At 28.3% G+C, this 22,417-nt stretch overlaps 1 long non-coding RNA gene across 1 annotated transcript in view; it reads left to right on the top strand.

The window, feature by feature from the left end:
• Window positions 1-5,609: 5,609 nt before the first annotated feature.
• The window catches only part of LOC133320811 (uncharacterized), a 174,867-nt gene continuing 158,059 nt past the window's right edge, over window positions 5,610-22,417 (top strand). The window contains exon 1 of the long non-coding RNA XR_009753937.1: window positions 5,610-5,786. This is a non-coding gene — a long non-coding RNA (uncharacterized LOC133320811). The remainder of the gene's footprint in view (window positions 5,787-22,417) is intronic.

Here is a 22,417-nt window from a genome sequence, read left to right as displayed (position 1 = left end):
TCAATTTTTTTTTAACAGTTTATTTTATAACAAATGCTAATTCTAACACGGAACTAGAACTGTAGTATTTAATAATTAATGGCTATGACAATCAGATCACTCTCCTTGGAAGATTTAACTTGGGACGTATAATAATGTATTTGTGTATTTCTAAACAAGCTAATTTCATACAATATCACTTGTAAAAAAAAACGAATTTAATCCGTGCATAGAAAAAATTACATGATAGATATTATTAGCCTTAAAGGGTTGCAAAAGTCATATTATACGGCTTTGCCTCTCTTTATTTAAAATGCAATTTTTTAAATGTCGTCTTGGCTCAGGACAAACTCTTGGGTCCTCACCGACGCGGGGCTCTTTAGCAGTTTCTCGTAATTAAGCTTGGAACAACTAAATTGAATGTTGTTTTTATTCTTAAATCCAGAGAGAATCGGTATCCCAAAAAGTTCTCAGAGGTATTGTACTTATTACAGGAGAGGCTTTTCCGATTTATTTTGTATAATGTTTTAAACCCAATTTGTTAGTTACCTCGTAAAGCGGATAACAATTTTTATGCCTGATACAAAATAATGAAGTGTTGTGTAAGATGCTATATCTGTACCTAATACAATATGTAATGAAATCAATGATATGAGCTTTCCTTGTAATATTTAACAATTGATTAGATTACTTTTAGTTTTTATTCTTACAGAACTTAGTATACGCATTTAAATTATCATAGAGAGAATAAATATAATTAAATAAGTCAAACGTAAAAGCTTCTTCATTACTTCTAATGTATTGAAGAATTTTCTGCCTTGAGTAAATTGATATACATTAAAAATAAAATTTTTATTGAACCAAAACCATAATAAGTAGACGAGAGTTGAAAAATAAAAGTGGGAAATCTAATTGAGTTGATTTATTTGACTTGGTATTGGCTTCAAAGATTTCGTATCATATAAACAAATTAACCAATATCCAAACCAGTATTTGTGAACTCAAAATAAAAAAGTTATCTTACACAGAAGAACCACTAAATAAAGGAAAAGAGTTACAGAATTCCCAATATATTAAATGCCATGGATTATGGAAATGGTTTTATTCAAGATCTAAGTGGGACATGAATATAATACGTACTATATTATGATACCCGTTCCCGTTACTGAAATGGAAAATTTTATTAGGAATATAAATGATATATTCATTTGCTGAAGATTTCGTTTTGAATAAAATTTCACAGACGATATTAATTAAAAAAAAAGTAAGTAAAACGTAAAGTAAAATTATTCAAAATATTATTCAGAAAATTTATAATAGTTTATTACATCAAATAGAAATATTGATTAGTATAGTTAAAATGATGAAAAACATACTGAAGTATTCACTATATTAGGTTTAGGCCACAGTTTAGAAAAGCGAACGATATTTACTTAAAACCGGGTTAAAGAAAAATGAAAAGCACAATATTTTCGATGCTTCCAATTACAAAGTTGCTGGAGCTGTCAAGGAGTCGATAAATCTCTGTAGTGAACCAGCGAAGAATGCAATCCAAAAAATCCTACTTACTTAGTGCTAGTGAGCCAAGTTAAGTAATTTTATGAAAGAACGTAACCTGCACTAAGTTTGTGACACCATTCTACTTTTTGCAATTATGTGAAAGAGTAATTCAAAGCAAGGCTTAACTAAAATAAGTCTAACGTCAAAATTTATTTACAATATTTTTATATTTTATTATTTTATTAATAAATACATTTAATTCAAAATAGGAAAATAACTGTCACAATATTTTTTCTCTTTATTTTTTTAAATTAAAATTATGGCTTTATTAGCACTGAAATTGTAGAATATTTTGCCATTGTCAAAGGTTGAATTTGTTTGACGAATTATAATCATGAATTTTATCTTTTTCGTATTTTGTATCATCGATAATGAAGTATTGACTTCTACTGTCATTTGTCCTTGTCAAGGAATGGTAACACTGATCTAATATTTCTGATTATAGGCTCAAAAGGACTTGTATCCAGAGCCGTAAAAACATTTACAAAAAAAAATCTGATTATTTCAATCTGTGGAGGGGAACAAGTGACGCATTCTAAACCCTACATTTAGCAGCAGTTGTCTTTGGCGCCATTTTGTATTAATTTAGTAAGTACTACTTGCAAAAATAATGACGTAAGATTAAGCAAATAGTAAAATAGTTTATTTTATTCAGATGCAATTTTACTTTGCTAACTTGTAGGTAAGCTAAATGTTTCAAAACTTTTTTCAATCCATGAAAAAGTCTTAATAATCACAGACAGATATAGCGGGAATGTTTGAGTTCTCGAATTTTATAGATTTCTTGATAAAGAATCCGTGATTTTTTTTATTTTCACATAATTTTTAGGGTGTTTATTTTTAGAAGCTTAATATATTTTTATATTTAATAAGACAGTGTAGGTATTGTAAGGCTGTTTCTTGATAAAATTAGAAGTTATTATTTTAAATTAAAAAAAATACTTCAAAGATGGTTGCAAAATACTAATTTTTTAATGATAAATAATAAATAACATTCACACATTGTACGTTATGTCACTTTAATATGGCTTGTGTGTTATCGCAATAAGTGTCATAAACACGCGCGGTGAAGATTGTTAATCATCTGAATTTTCAGTAATGTTTGACAAGAGGTCAACGAATGTGTCGCTGTATGTACTAAGTTGATATATTAATACTTTAATATAATCACTGTGAGACGTGTGTGTCAATAAAATTATGGCATATTTTTAAATTTTGTTTATTTAAAAATACTATATACTGTAATGTACAGTATATAGTATTTTTAAATAAACAAAATTTTTAAAAGTACATGTACATCAGTATATAATTCAAAAGTGAAAAAAAATAAAAATACCTTTTTCAAAAGTTTTTTGTTACGTAAGCTTTATAGATTTTAATATGTTACCTATAGAATGTTACTATAGTTAAGTTTGTTCCTTAGATTAAGGACATGACAAAATTTTATATTTCTTTTTGCTTATTTACATTCAAAGGTCACTTTAAACTTAACAGCATATAAAGATGTTTTTTTGCAGCGGGACAAACTTTGGGGCCTCCGACGATGTGCGACCTTTCGCATAGTTTCTCTTAATTAATCTTGTGACAACGGGATAGAATGCTTAACAGACTACTTACAGAAACATTATAATAAAGAAGGCATTTCCAAATTAATTTAGTATGTGCATTAAAACCTAGTTAGCTAATAAAACAGAACAAATTAATCACTTGCCCATAATGTAACATACATTGTTTACTAGCTATTGCCCGCGGCTCCGCCCGCGTGTTGGTCGCTTTTCATATATATATCAAACTTAAACCATTAACATACAGAAAAGGGATGGTAACAAATGATAGATAAACTCAACTAACAAACCATAGTAATCTCGAACCGCATGGTAATCATTACACAACGGAGAATCTTAACACCACGATCTAGGTTGATAACGTATATTAAAACGCCATCTATCGAGCACAGTGTTCAACGCTTCAACCGCCCCCGCGCGCACCTCGTTATTTTTTATTTTTGTTACGTCTCATAAGTTTTAATATTAAGATTAACATATATTAGAAAATATGTTTTAATAACTAATATAACTAATTAATTATTAACTAATATATAACTAATCAATATTAAGTTGTAGTGTTTAAAAGTTTTGAAGCAGTGCTTGAAATAAATTTTCAATTGACCATAACTTCTTTTTCGCTTAACCGATTTTGACGAAACAAAGTTTTGACAATGCTCCTAATTATATGTAATCCAACTGTGAAAACCGCGGTCAAATCCGTTGAGTAGTTTTCAAGTTACGCCGTACCAGAAAGACAGAAAGACAGACAAAAATTCCAAAAATTGATTTTTTTGGTTTCTATAACTCTTCTTTCATGGCTTTCTATCAGTTTTTTGGAAAAATATTTCATGTACAGTAAGTAATGTACATTTTATGTAATGTACATATTTATCTACATTTGATTTTTATTGTCTTATTATATGTATAGATTTAGGACAAAGTGAATTGGTAATTATTTAATACAAACTGTAATTTATTTCCAATTTTCTTTTCATGGAATATTTAACGGTGTAAAAGAGCAGATAATAGCATCCAGTACTTAGTATATGGACTTTGAAGTATGCCTAAGGGAAAAAAATAATAATGAGAAACGTCTAACATAAAAGCTTTATCTATTAAGTATTTTCTAGTTCGAGTAAATTGATCTTCGTGCACTTTAAAAAATTTAGAAAAAAAAAATTGAGGTAAAATAAAACTTTATCAGTTTCTCAATGAGCATTAAACTGTGATATATTATTTTAAGAGATGTAATTCCTTTCTATATTTATTTATTTTAATTATGAACAATACTGATTTTTCCTAAGATAGAAACTCATTAGAACTGATGAACAAAGATCTATACGTAAAATTCAAAACTAAGATTTTGATATGTTATGTTAAAAATATTATATTTTAGGTTGTGGCATTGGATTTATTTGATGAAAGGAACCTTATATTCGTTATTAATAATGAAAAAATTAAAGAAAGAGAATGAATGAAAATTTAACGTGATATTGTATTGTAAAGTCGTGGTGGCCTCGAGCTTAAGGCCCGTTTCACATACGTGAGGGCGCGGCTTTGAAACCTGCTAAGTACCAATGTGATCTTTTCCGAGTCATACGTACTTTCTAAGAGTATGTAAACACCACTGACAGACGGTGAAGGAAAACATCGTGAGGAAACCTGGTCTTATAATTTCAAATTATAAGATTGAAATCGCCAATCCGTCTTGAGCAAGCGTGCTGATTAACGCTCTAACCTTCTCCATGTGAGAAGAGGTCTTTGCTCAGCAGTGGGCTCCGATGGGCTGATGATGATGTAATGCCGTTATATTAAGATTCCCCTAATCTATGTTGGTCGTTTTGTTAATAATTTCTTAATATATAAAAGTAAACAAATATATTTTTTAACTATATTTCCCGTCATAAAATGATCAAATTTAGTTTAAAGTTTAGAAATAAACTACTTAGTTAGTTCAGTTAATATATAAAATAAACTATATTAATGTCGAATAATTCTTGATTGCTTTTATGTGGTAATCAGTATTTCACGCACAGACCAAAAATAGTGTGAAGGATTCTTCTTGAAGTCTTTTTTTAGAAACGCAATATTCTCAATGGTTTCAATCACAAAGCTGCTGGAACTGTCAGGCAGTCGATAAATCTCTGTAGTGAACCATCGAGAAATTAGATTTCAAAAAATTCTATTACTTAGTGCTAGTGAGCCAAGTTAAGTAATTTGATGTATGGAAACAAACTAAACTTTCTCTGTTTAATTTTTTTACTATCGTAAATCTTTGTTTGGATGACACAAAGCATTTGTAATTAAATTTGTTACTGAACTTTTTGAAACATGGAAAAAGATTAGTAATTGAAATAGTTTATGTCCTAGTATTATATAATTCTTCATATTGGATTTTGTATCTTGTGTTACATTGAACTATAGTAACTATATAATTAAAGGGTAATATTTTTTCATTTATCACCTGTGACTTATCCTACCCTCGAGTAGTGTCAGCTTGTTATCTAAAAGATCAGTCACAGTTACTTCAGCTACAGTGTATTAGACTAGTTCTTCTGAAGTGAAATATTGTGAGTTATACTATAATGAGTGAAAGTGTAATGCATTAACATTTTTATGATTTGGAATAAAGTGATTCATAAGGAGAAAATTGTTCGTTTCTACGTCTTATAACTTCAGACGCGGGATAATGATAACAAGGTAATCAAAAATTATTATTATTTCTGTTCGCATAATCCTCTTATTATCCTAAAATATTTTGTCATGTGTATTGTACGTTGCTTCTTGAATTGGTCAAGGCACATTCTGATATTAATTAAATGATCCACTATTCGGATGAAATCTGTCCGGGACAGACTTTGGTGATCTGACTGCTTTTAAAAATATAAATTTTAAATAAATATTAATGCGAATTGTTGACACGTTGATAATTGGTGCTCCCTGTAACTAACTTATAATATAGTATGCTTTAATTTCATTTTTAATGTCGACCATAGCCATAACATAACGTTACCTCCAAAATTGAAAAATTTTAAAAATATACTGAATTGTGCTAATACAACCATATTCATGAATATTGGAACAAAATTGGTTTAATCTTGATCTGAATCCGAAAATGAAATAGTAAGATGTGATGTAAAGGAAAATAATCATCAGGAATATCAAGACAAAAATCTTATTATTGTTGTCATTTAACAAAGTTTTATTTATTTATAATAGTAATAGTGGTTGTGGTTGCTACTGAAATGATATTTTTAAATGTGACATGGGTTTTTTGTGCCCGCAACTAGATACATACGTAAGTACTCACGATCAGAGAGCGATTTAGATTCCCTATGAATAAAGTACTTTGAGGCGACAGAGCGTGCACGATGCACGCTACAGAGTCTATTAAAATTCTGTATGAGAAACATCTCAAGAGATTTCGAATGATGGAAGTAACGGAGCGTAGAATACTTCACCTTTAGTATTTTTATTTACATGCTGGTCGGTTAATGAATTCAACTTAAATTAGAAACTTTTAACATCTGCTGTGCAAGAATTATTATAAGGAAAAAAAAAATGTGATATCAAAGTTATTATTCCAAAGAGAGTATTGTTTCATAGATGAAAATTTAAAAACTTGTTTAAGAAATAGTCTTGATAAAAACAAAACGAGGGAAATTGACAATTTCTTAAGCAAAGTGTTCTCGCTATTAGTAATGATTATTATCTATTATTATCTCTGATTTGGCTATAGTAATGAGTCCCATATAATATTTAATTTTAATTGTTAATAAGTTCTGGTCAGGCTTTTTGAGTACTTTTTTATATTTCAATGTGTTTTAGATTATAGGGCACTATTTGTCTTTATGGTAGTATATTGATTTTGTAAATGTCTTCTTTTTATAATGCATAACAATATATTTACATGAAAAGTCACTCCAATATTCACATCTGTAAGATATATCTCTTAGTGTTTTCTCCCAATTTACTTGCAAAGTGTTTCTCCTTAAGATAATGAGCCTTATATCTTTTGTTAAACTAACCAGCAAACTATCATTAAATCTGGAAGGGAAATGAAAGTTGTACGGACGTTTTATGGCCTCGACTTTGGTTAATGTCGGCTGACCAGGAGGTGGTAACTAATAATGGCATAGATACATGTTATCTATACTTATATCACTAAATATTGAACTTTTTAATTTTACCGTATGCCTTATGGATGTAAATAATTTCATTTAAGATTTAGTTTATGAAACATCCATAACGTTTCCTCTCTCATCTTGATCTACATACTTTATCGACATAAAAATATTGTAATAACCAAATTTCTACGAAATCGTTAAAAAGTTTCATTGAAGTGAATTTGTCAAAAATATATATAGGCACATGTTTATAAATATTTTTTTAATGATATTTAATAAGTAAAGAGAAGTATAAACATATTTTAAAATAAAAACTTCAAAACAAAAATACTCGTAGTATGGAAGGCCTCTTTGTTTAGGATTTATGTTACGAATATTGAGTAATAAATGTTAGTAAGAAACTTCCTTATGTTACATGTATTTTAGAATTGCGTAGAAAGAAATGGCTATAAATGATGAATTCATTATATTTTGAGAAAGAATGAGTGTATTTACATTAGACACAAGTTTGTGTCTAGAAGATAAATAAATTAAGTTAAGTTTAAAGCTGAATAATTTCATTAAGACTGGGGATTTAATAAAATTTATAATACCTATGTACACTCATACATAGTTTTTATATATTAATTGATAACTAATCGAATAGACGTCTTATAATGTACTTTGTGTCACTTTGATATGCCTCGTGTGTTCAAACGTAATACGCGTCATAAACACGTGTGTTGAAGATTATTCATCATCTTAATGAATTGATGAAGTCGCTGTATGTATTGCATAAATCTCTGTTTGCGATTTTTCTTAGAGACTAATCCTTGTTCATAAAACGTGTTTTTGAATTGAAATCAACTATTAAGAAGCTCCTGTAGGTTATTTTCTTTTAAACTTGTAAAAAATGATTATCAAAAGACTCTTTCCGTTCAAAGAAAAGCAGGTTTCATTTTCCTAAGTCGTATTATCTATACATGCACTTTATAAATTTGTTTGGACCTAAAGACATTTCCATCTTCATTCATTAGCAGCGATCACGTTCTGATTTGAGAGGTTTTCGTTTTGGGTGTGTGATCTTAGGCTAATATAAATGTGTAAATGAACATTTAATCAAAAAAAATTTAAGGCCTTGAAAATTTATTCTTTGTAAATGAAAATCACAAAAACTAAATATACTTAACTTAGTCTTACTTACAAAAAAACAGTAGTGAATATTATATTCTGTAAATAAGATATACAGTAGATAACTTATTTTTTCTTAGTCATAAGTTTTGATAGCAAAACCCTAATGACATTACCATAATGAGTAAGAGCAAACTTAGCTGTCGGTTTTTGCAGTTGGAAAAAGTAAGACAATTATCGAAGTTGAAAACAGTTATATTACTTTACTTAAGTTATTTCCATAGTGAGTGTCTTCTGAGCTATTGGACGCTACTTGTATATAATGTAATTTTTTATATTACAAATAATTTCTGTCTAGCTTTATGTGAACTAGTTCGAAATTCTTTGGAATAATTAGAATTAATAAGTCTGCGTAACAGCCTACTTACACTATCAGTTTCAATAACTTTTAAATTTTAACGATTCTAGTAATCATCATATATATAGGAATTTCAGGAAATACCTTGTTACTACTGTTTAAATACGTGTCAAAATGGTGTAAACATTTTTATTGGTAATTAGTAGACATTTTTTTATGAATATCTACAATCGCCTGATTTTAAACCAAAATCGAATATTTACTACGTCAAAGGGTACCCATACAGCAAATCTGATTTATTTGTATGTTGAACAACTATATTCATAGATTATTTTACACTTATAGAACTTTAAAAAACTGTTCTACTTTAATACCAGAAACAAGTATCGATTTGTAGAGGATATTAGATGACTGAAATAGATTGTCAATGCCTGAGGGCAAACATTTGCGATCTTATTTTACTTAAACTGTAGAAATTGGATGAGGATTAAGCTTAAGACGGATGTTTCAATCAAAGTAGATAGTTTTGAACTTACTTCACGAACGGGGACTTTGTAACTAGTGTTAATTCAAACAAGGAACTTGTCGAACGCTATTCCGGAACACCTTGACTTCAATAACTTAAACTGTGGTTTTCCCTTTAAAAACTTGTTGTTGTACAATACATGGCAGATAATTTTATTGATGAATTATGTTGTAAGTGTATCTCATTTAGCGTACAGTAAATTGAATTCTACTTGACGTATATTTTTGAAATGCATGAAAGTTTAAATAAAAAAAACATTTTAATGTAAGGATATTAAAATATTATAATATATTGATTCAATTATTTACATATATCTAGATTTTTAAACCCATAACCAAGTATTGTGAAGCTATAGTCATGCCACAGGACGAGTTCTTAGGATGTATCTCTTAATTAATCTTGTATTAACTAAATTAAATGAAGTTGAGAGCCTCTCCGGACTGTTAACTTCCTAGAGGTCTTGTATGATAAGGAATGCATTCATTTAAATAAAGTTTACTGCAACTCAATTTAGTATACAAATTAATTGGTTTACCCTTACTTCAAAATAAGAGCTTGTTTTGAATTATTAATTATGCTAAAAATCAGCTGTTAGCATATATTTTGCATTACGTAAAGCATATCACACTAGTTATTCACGTTATTTATATGGCAATTCCCTAATATATGTATTTTACAAATTGAATATAATACATAACGTTTATTATCGACTTAAATTAAATCCTTATCTTAAAACAACTCCAGTAATATTTCCTAACAAGTTAATATTCCGCTGAAGCTTGTGAATTCATCTAATCTATTCCATACATATCAAATAAACTTGAAAGATATAGTCTATAAAAACTGTTACACGTATTTTTTTCAAAAGTATCCTTTTTATATAGGTAATAAGTATAATAAGAACCTAGGATTTGATAAGCCTCCCTTCCTTTGATACTTACGTACGTATTAGTGGCGAAATTTGACTATTGCTTACGGTCGAATGTAGTCAGGTTGAAAAGTGCAAGAATCAGCCCTTTCCTTCCTGGGTAGAATTTCCAAACAGCAGAGCTCCGGGCATTACTTTTAAATCGGTATTTTTTATAAGCGATAAGGATGAGCCTCCTTCTTAAGGTTAAAGTCAATAAGAAAATAATACAACTGAAAGGTTTTCAATGCAAATGTTTAATGTGTTTATTAGTATCATAAAAAAAAAATGTCATCAATAATTGTTATCTTTCTTAGACAAAGAACAGTATTGACCTTTTAATTATTTAATTACATATTTTTCTTCAAACACGAGTACTTTGTTTGAAAAGTCTTGGATCTTCTCAAAGAAACAATAGTCTCGTAACTTGATTAAGTCATTAGGTAACATTTCTAGATGTTTTAGAATTTAGAGCGTACTCGTTAGTTCTGGACATCATCTGATACAAGTTTTTACTTTTCATTAACACCGGTTAATTAAGAAGTGAACTGTCATCCAATATCTTATTTCCAAACTTTTGCTGTTTGTTTGCATTGAAATAACCGTCTAATATTATAACTCATATATTTAGACTTAGAAATTTCATTATTTCAGTTTTAGTGTATCATATCAGTTTATTCACAAAGCATTACTCCTCAAAGTAATAAGGCTTAAATTTTTTTACACTAATTCCCACACTGGAAGAGAAATGAAAGTTGTACGAAGGTTTTATGGTCTTAACTTTGGTTAATCTCCGCTGATGAGGTGGAAATTAAAAATAGTATGATATTGGACTATCTTCTGTATATGACTGAATTATAGAGATACCTATATTAATTGTAATCAAAGCTTATAATAATTAAAAGTTTTCGAAACATAAGATATAGATCTGATAAAATAATAGGACAGTTTATTTCAGCCAAGATATAATCTATAAACCATTAGTGATATTTTTTTTCTTAACACCTTCCTCTTATTTATAGACACAGAAATAATAAAGCTTTGACTTTTAATAAATTAATCCATTAATTAATGAACGTATTTATCTATTAATGAGCTAATCAGCAAAATGCTTGAATTAAAATTCAAATAAAGAAGGTTGGTTTGAAAAATAAGTAGCTTTTTACCCATTGATATTAAGCTTCTATCATACTACATTTATACTCTCGCCTAGTACCTCGCCTTGTGCTTCGTCTCGTATCACAGCTCGCAGCTCTGGACGCGAGCGCTGCGAGGCGCGAGACAGGAAGCGAGGCGAGCCGCGAACGAATATTTAGACTCTCACCTTGTGCTTCGTCGCGTGCCTCACCTCGCGACACGTACGCGAGTGTAAATCTACTATCAGAGAACGGTCATTTGAAAGCTATGTTTTGGAAATTTATCAATACTAAATCCGTTTCCAATATTTTTAATATTATTCTTATATTCTTATGGCTTGTGTTCTACCAAAACGCATCATAAAAATGTATTAAAGAAAATTTATCCCCTTGAATTGTCAGTTACGTTTAACAAAAGTTTAAGGAATATAGTATATTAAAGTAAATTTAAACAAAAACTTTGTATTTTTTTTTAAAGGCAATTGAGGAAATGGATGAACACTGAATTAAATATTTCAAATTTATACGTGTACAAATCATTTTTTACATAAAACATAATAGAAATACATTAATTTTCCATGCACAAACCGTGAAGATTCCTCAATGGGTATATTGGCACTAAATGTCAAACATAATGACATTTCTATTCTGCCATTGATCTTGAAATATGTGCAAAGTTTGGTGGACTATCGACCGTTGGGGAATATGTAGCATTGAGAGATATTCTTCTATGGAAATTTTACTTGGACCTTTGTGATAATATAACTAAGTATATTAATAGAAAAAGTTTCGTTTTTTAGAAAATATTTAGAACATTTTAAAATTAATAATTTATCACTGGACTATATTCATTCAAAAAGTACCAATTACAGCTCTTCTTAGCCCTTGTCACATACCATTGTTCCCTCACTTTATAGCCTTGCGTTTAGTTTAAATCCCGTCTAAATCAACTTCTTTATTCATTTCCCGGGAGCACACTTTTCTATAAATGGATCGCTTTTTTAGTGTTGGAATGCAACGTAACAAATACAAAATGGACTTTTGTATTGATAAATATAAAATCCTTTGGCTTGAAAATGTTTACTATCATCTTTAAGCTAACGAAATAAGTTATTATTGAGTTTTACTTACATACAGAGTCTTAGGAATAATTTATTTTTAATTATAAAGCAATAGAATTAGAGGAATTGTTTTTCTTTCTTAGTTATAATTTCTAATTTCAAAATTGTTTACTCATCTTGAAATTACGACTTAACTCATCTGACGAGTTTTGGATCTAAGAAAGTAAGATAAATAATGGACGCTAATTCCGATTGATTTGCTTACTTTATTTCCTATATCTTATGACATCTTATGAACTACTCTGAAAAATTTATAAAATGAAGTCAATTTTCATTTTACAAATACTTTCTGTGGTTTACATAAAATCAACTAGCTAGAGATTCCGTGGAGAAATTGACATTCTTAATGTTCTCTCATAGTACATGTACTGTGACATTTTTTTTTACTTTGAACAAATTGAAAAATCATCTTATTAAAAGCAATATATATATATTTAAATGAAACTAGTATTTTTCGGATAAACTACGCGTGATTTATTTTTGTAAAAAACTACAACTACTACTAAAACACGGGCAGACGAGATGTGCGTACGACGAGACGTTATCACGGTTGCTGTAAAGTAACCGAAACGTCGGTAGTATATATATATACAACTTTAATTTTTTTAAGTAATAGGCGTTTCTTGAATAGAGCAACTATAACCATCTTTAAAATTTTCGAGTGCTTCTTCAATGGTACAAAATAGATTGTAATTTTTAAATGAGTCAGAGGAAAATTATTTATCGAATTTATTTAGTTCTACATAAACAACTCAATAATTGTTTTAATCCAATTATGTATATAAAGGTTGTTTTAAATGAATTCGTGAACCTGACAAGTGTTAATTGAAATATTAAATCATCTAGGTAGTTATTTTCCATTATATAAAATCTTAATACAGTACATTCAATATATAAATTAAAATAATGAAAATAACACAATTATTATAATCATTGTATTGTATAAGGCTCGAAATTGTCCACATTTAATATTAATGTTATTTGGTCTTTATTAAGGTTTTCAAAAAGTAATTTAATTATTTAAAAATAACAAAAAACTGACTCTTTCTGTTCTATTAGGAATATTTTCTACAATTACGCTGACTCAGTGAATTCGTTCAAAATCCATAAATATATATGAGTGATAGCGGCTAGCTACGATATTATAAATAAGTAAGAACACAGCATGAATATTTTTACACGTAAATAAAAAAACCTTTTCTTTTTTTTAAAGTTCAATTTTATTACCACATTTTTTTACAAACGATTCCAGAGTGACTCGATTACTCATTACGTACAATAAAATGATTTTTTAAATATAAAGTCGAGTATTACAGTAAAATATGTACTTTTGTATAGTGGATTTTTATGCAATGAAAAAGTAACAAATATGAAGAAAGAAAGATTATATAATATTAGCAGTTTGCATAATTAAATTACATTTGATTAAATTTATTTTTATATTAATCTATATCAATGCTAGTCTGAATTTGGGTGACTTGGGGTAATTGTTGGTATTTTCTGTTACATTGATCTGGATAACATCGTATTGGTTATAAACAAGGAAAATATTTTGATTTATTTATTTTAAATCTCTTTAAAATAGCGTAAATTTAACTTAAAAAATCTGAATAAAATGTTGAATTTACTGTGGGTTTTAGTACGTATTTTATAATTAAACTTGAGACAGCTATAGCAAATGTAGTTGAAATTAATCAAATTGTAGAATTCGAGGAGGGCTTGGATGATAAGGAAAATATTTTTCGTATATAAAAATAATAATTTTCTATAATTTTGTTACGATTCAATTATAGTAAGATACGTATGTAATAAAGAATTTATTTATTTCGCAATAAAAAAGTGTTTTTAAATAATTAACCATTTGAAAGAACAGCTAGGAAAAAACAGTAGGAGAAACCATACTCAGTGTATGGTCTTTGAAGTAGGCAAAGACCAAAATAATGTAATTACATACGTCAAACACAGAAGCTCCTTTAGAAATTCCAATGTACTTCAGAATTTTCTTTCTAAAAAATTTGAAATAAAATTTGATATTAAATTTAGACTCAACTGCCATTAAAATGGATAAAGGGCGGATATTTTTATGTGTAATTTTATTTCTTCGATAAGTATGAAGATTTAAAATAATGATGGCAATGTATTAATTCAAATTTACGGACACTATGATCTTGTTTTATTTTTTAATTAATATAATAATAATTATAAATGTATACACCAATCTGATATTTTTTATTAACGAACAAATATACTGATATATTTTGGTATTTATGTTTTGATCTGAAAATATTCTGTTTTATATGAAACTACAAGACCCGACATAGATATGTCATATCAAAGTTAATATTCAGACCAAGGAGGGTAAGGGGGGTATATAGTTCGATTTTAGAAACCGTAGATTATGGATTTCTGTCATAAAGTCATTATTTCCGACTTACATAATCCTAATTAGAGTAAGAAAATAATACAACGTTACTTTAGAATTGTGAGATCTATTTCAACAACTGACTGACAACTGGCAAACAACTAAAAGTTGTTTAAAATATACTTAGCAAAAAGTTTATTTCAAAAAAGTTTTAAATAATGTCAATTGTGAATATTTCTTACACTTTATATTTTTAATTTACTATTTTTTATTGCATAAGAATCTTCTACTAACAGTAAAAACCACAACTACAAAAAATAGTAAAATCGATCCAGCCGTTCACGCGTAATAGCGTGTCCAATGGAAATGGGGATTAATTTTTATGCTTATAGAAATTTTTTAAATATATTTCAAAATAAGAACGTGATTTAAAGTAACTTTATAAATTCTTAAAAGTAATTATAATTTATAAAAATATTTTTTTTAGTATTATCCTGCCCAGTCCGTATAAAAAGGAAGAACTCTTATATTATTACTTTTTTATCCGTCTGTCCGTCTATAAGGACGTCTATCCTTAGGAACGCTTGAAGTTACCGAGCTGAGATTAATATCAAATATTAAGTTCCTCTTGGAGCAGAAGGATTACAAAACTTTTAAGAGAATACAAACTAAAGACGAACCGATTTGGCTTTAATTAAATTCGTGTATAAATGTTAGAAAAGCAATAAAAACCAAGAGAAGTAAGACCTAAACTTATGGCGTAAAAACTTAGCGGCTTCAAAATTTTTCTCTTACGATGATAGGAAATTTTCAACAATTATATATTTAGGTTAAAGTTAGCCTTGGGGCAGGGGTCCGTACGAACTAATTAATGTGTTAGAATTAGGAAGTGTATGTGCGCGCGCGCGCGCTTGTGTGTGTGTATGTGTGTGTGAAAACCTGTCGGAAACATAATTATAATGTAAACTATAACAAAACTTGGATAAGTAAAATTAAAAACTTGTATAAGGAAAAGTAAATTTCATTGGAAGGAAATTACGTGTTGAGAAAAAATCCATACACGCGATTGATTATTCTTGATGTTAAAAATTAATACTCATAAAAGTAGTAGCAGCACACAAAACGTTAAGTTGGTAGAAACTTGTCTGTGCCTGTGGGCAGTACACATTTGTAGTTACTTATAGCAACTGTTTCCATACGGACCTATTAAAAATCATATATTAGAATTCTCATTTCTCTCCATCAATTCGTTTGCTCAAATGACTCATTGAACTTACTGAACAAATCTTATACCTGTACAAAGTAGTTTTAAAAAATATTTACATTGAAAATTAAAAATTAAAATATAACGTAGAGTTGGGTAGAATTGTCAAAGCATAAATAAAAAGTAAATGTTCTGTAAAACTTTAATTGAAAATTAGTCTGTCAGATTCAAAGCCATAGTTATGAAATAGAAACGATATTCCCCTGATAGGTATAAAGGAAAGTAAGTAGTAGTAAGTAAGTATAAAGGAAATTTAAAAATAGAATATTTTAAATGAATCCAATTACAAAGTTGCTGCAGCTGTCAAGCAGTCGATAAATCTCTGTAGTGAACCAGAATGAAGTTCCAAAAAAATCATATTTACTTAGTGCTAGTGAGTCAAGTAATTTTATAGAAGGAGATAGATTGTATTAAGATATCGAATTCGTTATACAATGTCTAATATCGTAAAATATTAATTTAAAGATTACACCTTATAATCGATTTCTTTGTGAAATACTATGTAATGAATTTATGTTTATACATAAATACCTAATAAAAACTGGTCAATATTTCAATTTTACCTGATGAGGAAGTGAATTTGTCTTTATAAACCTGGAAGCATTTTTGTTCTTTCCTACTTACTTTGATTTATTAATTAAGTAACATACACTTTTATCCTTATGGAATGATCAAAGGCTTTTTATTGATGGTAATGTTATCTTTTCCAACCACATGCTTTAACACGCACGGAACCAGAGATAAGGAATTGATTTAGTAATGAATCGCCATCATAACTATTCAAATTTGAGAAATAAGTGTTTAAAATGTTTTCACGTCACAAAAACACTAACTGTAGCTAAAATTGTCATTGAAGTTTATGAGGCACGAGGGAAAAATATTCGATTAAATTATTTTTTCTTAAAGTAGTCTTAATTATGTGTCTAGTTGTAGGTCAAAATATTAATCAAATTTTCGTTAACATAATGTCCACACGAGGGCGTAGATTTGTATTATCTGGTAAAGAAACCACGCACGCAACTTGTATATTAAATGAGCCCATTTCGGACAGCATGCCATTATAGAAATAGGGTAGGTGTGTCACAGAATATTACTTTAAGAAAAAGATTAGAATCTTATATTGTTGTTTATACACAATATGCATAAATTTGTTTCAGTTAGGTACATTCACTACACATTACAATATGTACGAAATATTAACAAAGAAAGCCTTTTAAATGTAATATTATTTTTAGTCTCATTTCTGAAATGTTCAAACTAATTCGTTAACATTTTTTAATCATTAGTTTAGCGATTCAATAAAATTGCTGTCTATAATTGTGGACAGGACATATATTCTGATATGTTGTGTTTAAAGGAAGACTTGTATATTTTGTTAATTTTTTATATAGCCTCGTAACAAATACATATAAAAGTAATATTGTATGACCTAGTACATTATTTCATAATAAAAGGGTTTTGTATTGGGAGCTTACGTAATGAACCTATTGTAACTGAACTGTCAGTAACAAAAACATATTATAGTAATACTTGAAAAGATGTTTGCGTGTAAAAGAGTAATTTCCAACGAAATATAACTGTAACAATGACGGAAATTATAATAGTATTTAGTTACTGAAAGACTCATCATGAATTAAATTAATACATTATATATCAAAGCTCAGATAATGGCAAAAGGATAATGTATTTATACTATAATACAAGATAAACTTCCAATGGCTAGTCGTAACTCGGGAAATCTTAAGGAAATAACAAAAATTCCACTATACACGTGATGCTCAGAAAAACGTGTCTTAGTAACCTAAACGTCCGGAGTATGTAGTTTTTTACAAAAATAAATCACGCGTAGTCTATCCGAAAAATATTAGTTTCATTTAAATGAATAAAACTCGCGAAAATCTTAGATCTCGTAACGTGTCCTTTGTCTGCAATTATGTAATAAAATTTTACTTAATTTAAAATTTTAAAAACCCACATTATAATTAAAATAAACACGAGGGTAATTATTTCCGTAGCTCCATTGTTATTCTTCGTTTTTAGTTTCAGGGATTCTATAGTCAGTTGACATCTTAGAGAACACTGATCCATTGTATTACAATAATTATGTAACAGTATTTACTAATAAGAGATATTTTAAAAATGTCAAAAATACCAATAATCATAAATACCAATACCAATAACTATTAACTTTAGCATAGCTTTTATAAAATATTAACTTTAGCACAGTTATTATAAAAAAGCTTATAATAAATAAATAAATAAAGTTAATCGTTAAAATAGTGAAAAATAAATAGTTAAATACAGAAAAGTTGTATTTCTTTTTTGTTACACAAATGAGATATAAATTTTAAAAGTGAATGAAAAGGAAATACAAACATAAAAGAGAAGCTACTCTTTGCGATCTTATTTTAAATAAGTATTTAATAGTCGAAGGTTCAAAATAATCAAAATAATCAAAATAATCAAAATATAGGTCTAACTTTATTCATAAAAGAAAAACTTTATATTTTCTTTAAAAGTTTTATTTTTATCTGTACTCTTCGGAAGAAATTTATATATGTCGGAGTAAAAGCAAACCGTGGTTTTTAAAAAGTATAACCGTCAGCATAACTGACGTCACCAATGCTTATATTCTTAAATTTCGTCAGGATCTCAGTCTCTTGAAGGTAACCTCGTAGACGATTTGAAGAATAGGGGTTGTAGTAAGGGTACTTCGAAGAGATCCGTACTCTGCAACGACTCCAGCGAGACTCCCTGTAATCTGTACTCTCGCCTCTATTTATTCCAACATTGTTGTGACTACACTTGTGGTACATTTTCACTACAGGTGGTTATGCGAGTAACACCAGATAATTTCAACTACCCTCACTTATTACTTATTCAAATAATAAGATTTGCGCTGATATATATTTTCCCTTTTTCAGTTAAATTAATATTAAAATAATTGTATCACATTCAGTTTCTATGGAGCGACAAAATGATTTTATTTGCAGGTTTCTCTTAAAAGTAATGGTAATTGTTATATAGGATTTCAATCACAAGTTTTGGTCAGCAGTTTTGAAACAGCGAATATCATTATTCTTATTTAGTTTATTCGTTTATAATATTATATAGGTAAGCATTATATACTCGTACATATTTTTATATGCTCGCAACCGTTCGGAGTACTCACTCTAGACTTTCCTTGAATTCAGTCTTTGAGAGACAGTGTCTGATGCGCATGTCTATACAACTAGACAAGGTTATCTACATTCTACGATGAAGATGTCTAGAGATTTTCAAGGAGACAGATAATGGAAGAAGGATTACACTTTTTCATTGCTAATTATCTTATTGGTTGAAGTATACAATCTAAAATGGCAATTATGTAAAAAGTCTCTTATACGAGAAAATATTTTGATAAATTTATGTAAAGAATAAAATCAAAAAATTACTGTATAATTAATCTTTTTAGAATATATAAAATTTGTAAATTTATGTTAAATACATTGCATTATATAAAGTAAAGCTGGGAACTTTTACATGTTAGTTGTCACATCAGCAAGGTGATGGTCATTTCTAATTAATATTGTAACAAACATATATACATACATATATATAAGTGATGAAACTAATGTTTATCATATTTTTATAGTATTTGTAAATTGATTTAAATTATATTATTCAATATATGTTTAGTAAGAAACAGTTCAAGGAAAATCTTTTACTGTTCTTACAGCTTTTTAAATACAAATACATAAATTAATTTCAAATAAACGATTGGTTCGACTAAAAATATATCCTTGCAACCATATAAATTAAATGAACATTTTCAAATATCTCAGACGTAATTTTAAATAACATGTTGACGCTCTATCATTTTTCGTTATTTTATGTTATTTAAATCTCATTTTTTTTAATATTTCAAGCTTAATTAATGTTAATTATAATCAATCAACCTCGATGGACTGATTGGAGTGTTTGTTGTAATTTTAATTTATTTATTGATTCACCTCACTTTTTTAACTTTGATGAATGTATTGTTTCTGTCTTGTTTGCTCTTTTGATTATAAAAACAGTCCGCGTTAAACGTTTAACTAAAGGCGTAGTTTAATTTAAAAAAATATTTTGCGTTATAATTTAAAAAAATATTCTGCGTTATGACTGTGAGGGTATTCGGTATACACAAAGTCATCGTATTATTCGACGTTAGAGTATTTGCTTTGTTTTACATTTCTATTCACCGGGATTGACGTTGCGCGGCAATTAAAATGATTTGGCACGGAATAAGGAGTTGCATATATAAAAGTATTGCCATTCCACAGGCAATACTTTTATTATTGCCAATAAAGTTTGTTATTTTATTTTTAACTAAATAGGACTTACATTGATATTTTCTTTTAGTTTGTAACGTATTTCCTATTGTTCAATATCTCAAATATTTCACAAGAATAATTCAACTACAACCGCGGTTTTGGCCCAATTTTTATATAAGTGTATGCGTAGAATCATGTTCGTTTGAAGCTCTAATAACGGAGATTTAAGGTTTCTTTTTTTTACATATAATATGCATTATATAAGGTTGACTAGAGTTTGAATAGAAAAAAATAAAGTTAGTTACTACCTTTTAGATGCAAAACGTACAAAAATACACAGTTGCATTATTTTGAAATAAACGACTCCTGCTGAAAAAAGCCAATCTCTTACATTACAAATAGTATTGTATATAAAATGATTTAAATTCAATTAAATTTTCTGACATATGTATGTTATTTCTTTAAATTTATTTCAAAGAAATAATATTGTAGTAAGTTGTTGAAGTCATTAATGTTTCTGGATGTTTTGGAGCATACTCATTGTTCTGGAGTTCACCTGAGATAAGTTGGGTGTTTGAATTAACACTAGTTATAAAGTCCCCGTTCGTGAAGTAAGTTCAAAACTACTATCTCCTTGGATTGAAATAACTTTCTTATATAACTGTTGTTATTTGTTATACTTTATATTTTAAAATTTAATAAATAGTTTTGTAGATAGCTTTATCTTTTTCATGTTTTTAATGTGCTATAAGATAGCAAATTTATATAGCGTTAAAAATAATAGCACAATATCCTCTAAATCATCTCTTAGATAGATGAAAAACACGTAAATTAATTTGATCAGAAGAGTTGAATTCCAATTAATTAATATTCAATTCAAGCAATAAATATTACAATATTATATTTAATTAGTAATATCCAATAGAACATTTCAGAACTAACGGAGTCTAAATGTAAGGTCTTTGTATATAACCTCAGTTTAATAACAAATAAGTTTTAAAGATAACGAAGCTTCTGTCTTTGCTTAAGTCACCCATCACACAATAAAAGAGACGCGTTTTTAGCTTCTCTACTTATTGTTTCATCCAAGATAATTTAGACTCAAGTTTTTGCATTTAAAGAATTAATGTTAGTTTACGAAGTCGACCAAAACTTTAGCTAAATGCTAACTAGACTCAATGGTGTTTCTTGGCATTACACTTGAGATAATTTTCATAAATGCTTACTGAATATGACACAAGACATGTTTGAGACATGATTATGTGCTACTGGATATATATTTATTACGAAGACGCTACGACACGTGGATGTTTCTAAGCCAAAAATATTTGTGTTAATGAGGTCATTCAAGTATTCATTGTTTTTTTATTCCAAATTCTAGATAGATTGGAAGGGACCAAAAGTTTCAATTAGGAAACTCTAGATACTCTGTACGTAGTAACCTAAAAATAGGTTTATGAGGTCCGAGATAAACCGTTGTTACAAGCGAAACCCTACCAGATTTGATTATATGCTATTGAAGAATATATAAACCATTTTTCAAATAAAATTATGGACAAAAATGTATACCTTCTGGAAGAAAAAGGCCTCGCAAACAATAGTACAAAGACTATTGTTAATGCTGGATGTCAAATAAAGGACACAAACGGGAATATTACACATAATAACATTAAAAGACATTATGCAATTGAACAATTTTATCGAAATACCATAAGATTACCCTGAGAACCTTATGTAACGCTTTCGAGAATCCATGTGTACTGACATAGCTGGCGATGTTTTATTAAGAATAATACAATCTCTACTACTACGTAGGTGAAGGCTCGACTGTCATATACCAACATTCAGGGGTAGATTTAAAAGACTATTTCGAAAATACAGGCATTGTCGATTTAACATTTATATCTTCTAAAAACAAAAGAATCAAGAATTGAGTATTCAGAGAGTTCAAAACTCTTAACATTGCTTTATACATAAATAGATTAATACAGTTAGAAAAAATGAAATAGATCGAAACAAGAATACGGGAAAGATAAAAGACTAAATGGCTTTTCTAGAAAAAGCAGTTATCCTATTGAAATTGCAATAATAATAGAAATATAATTTATATGGAAATAAGTTAATA

This window comes from Danaus plexippus, chromosome 5 (assembly GCF_018135715.1).
Source record: "Danaus plexippus chromosome 5, MEX_DaPlex, whole genome shotgun sequence".
Lineage (NCBI taxonomy): Eukaryota > Metazoa > Arthropoda > Insecta > Lepidoptera > Nymphalidae > Danaus > Danaus plexippus.
The sequence above is the reverse complement of the archived record's forward strand: the minus strand, read 5'-3'. Positions and strand labels throughout refer to the sequence as shown.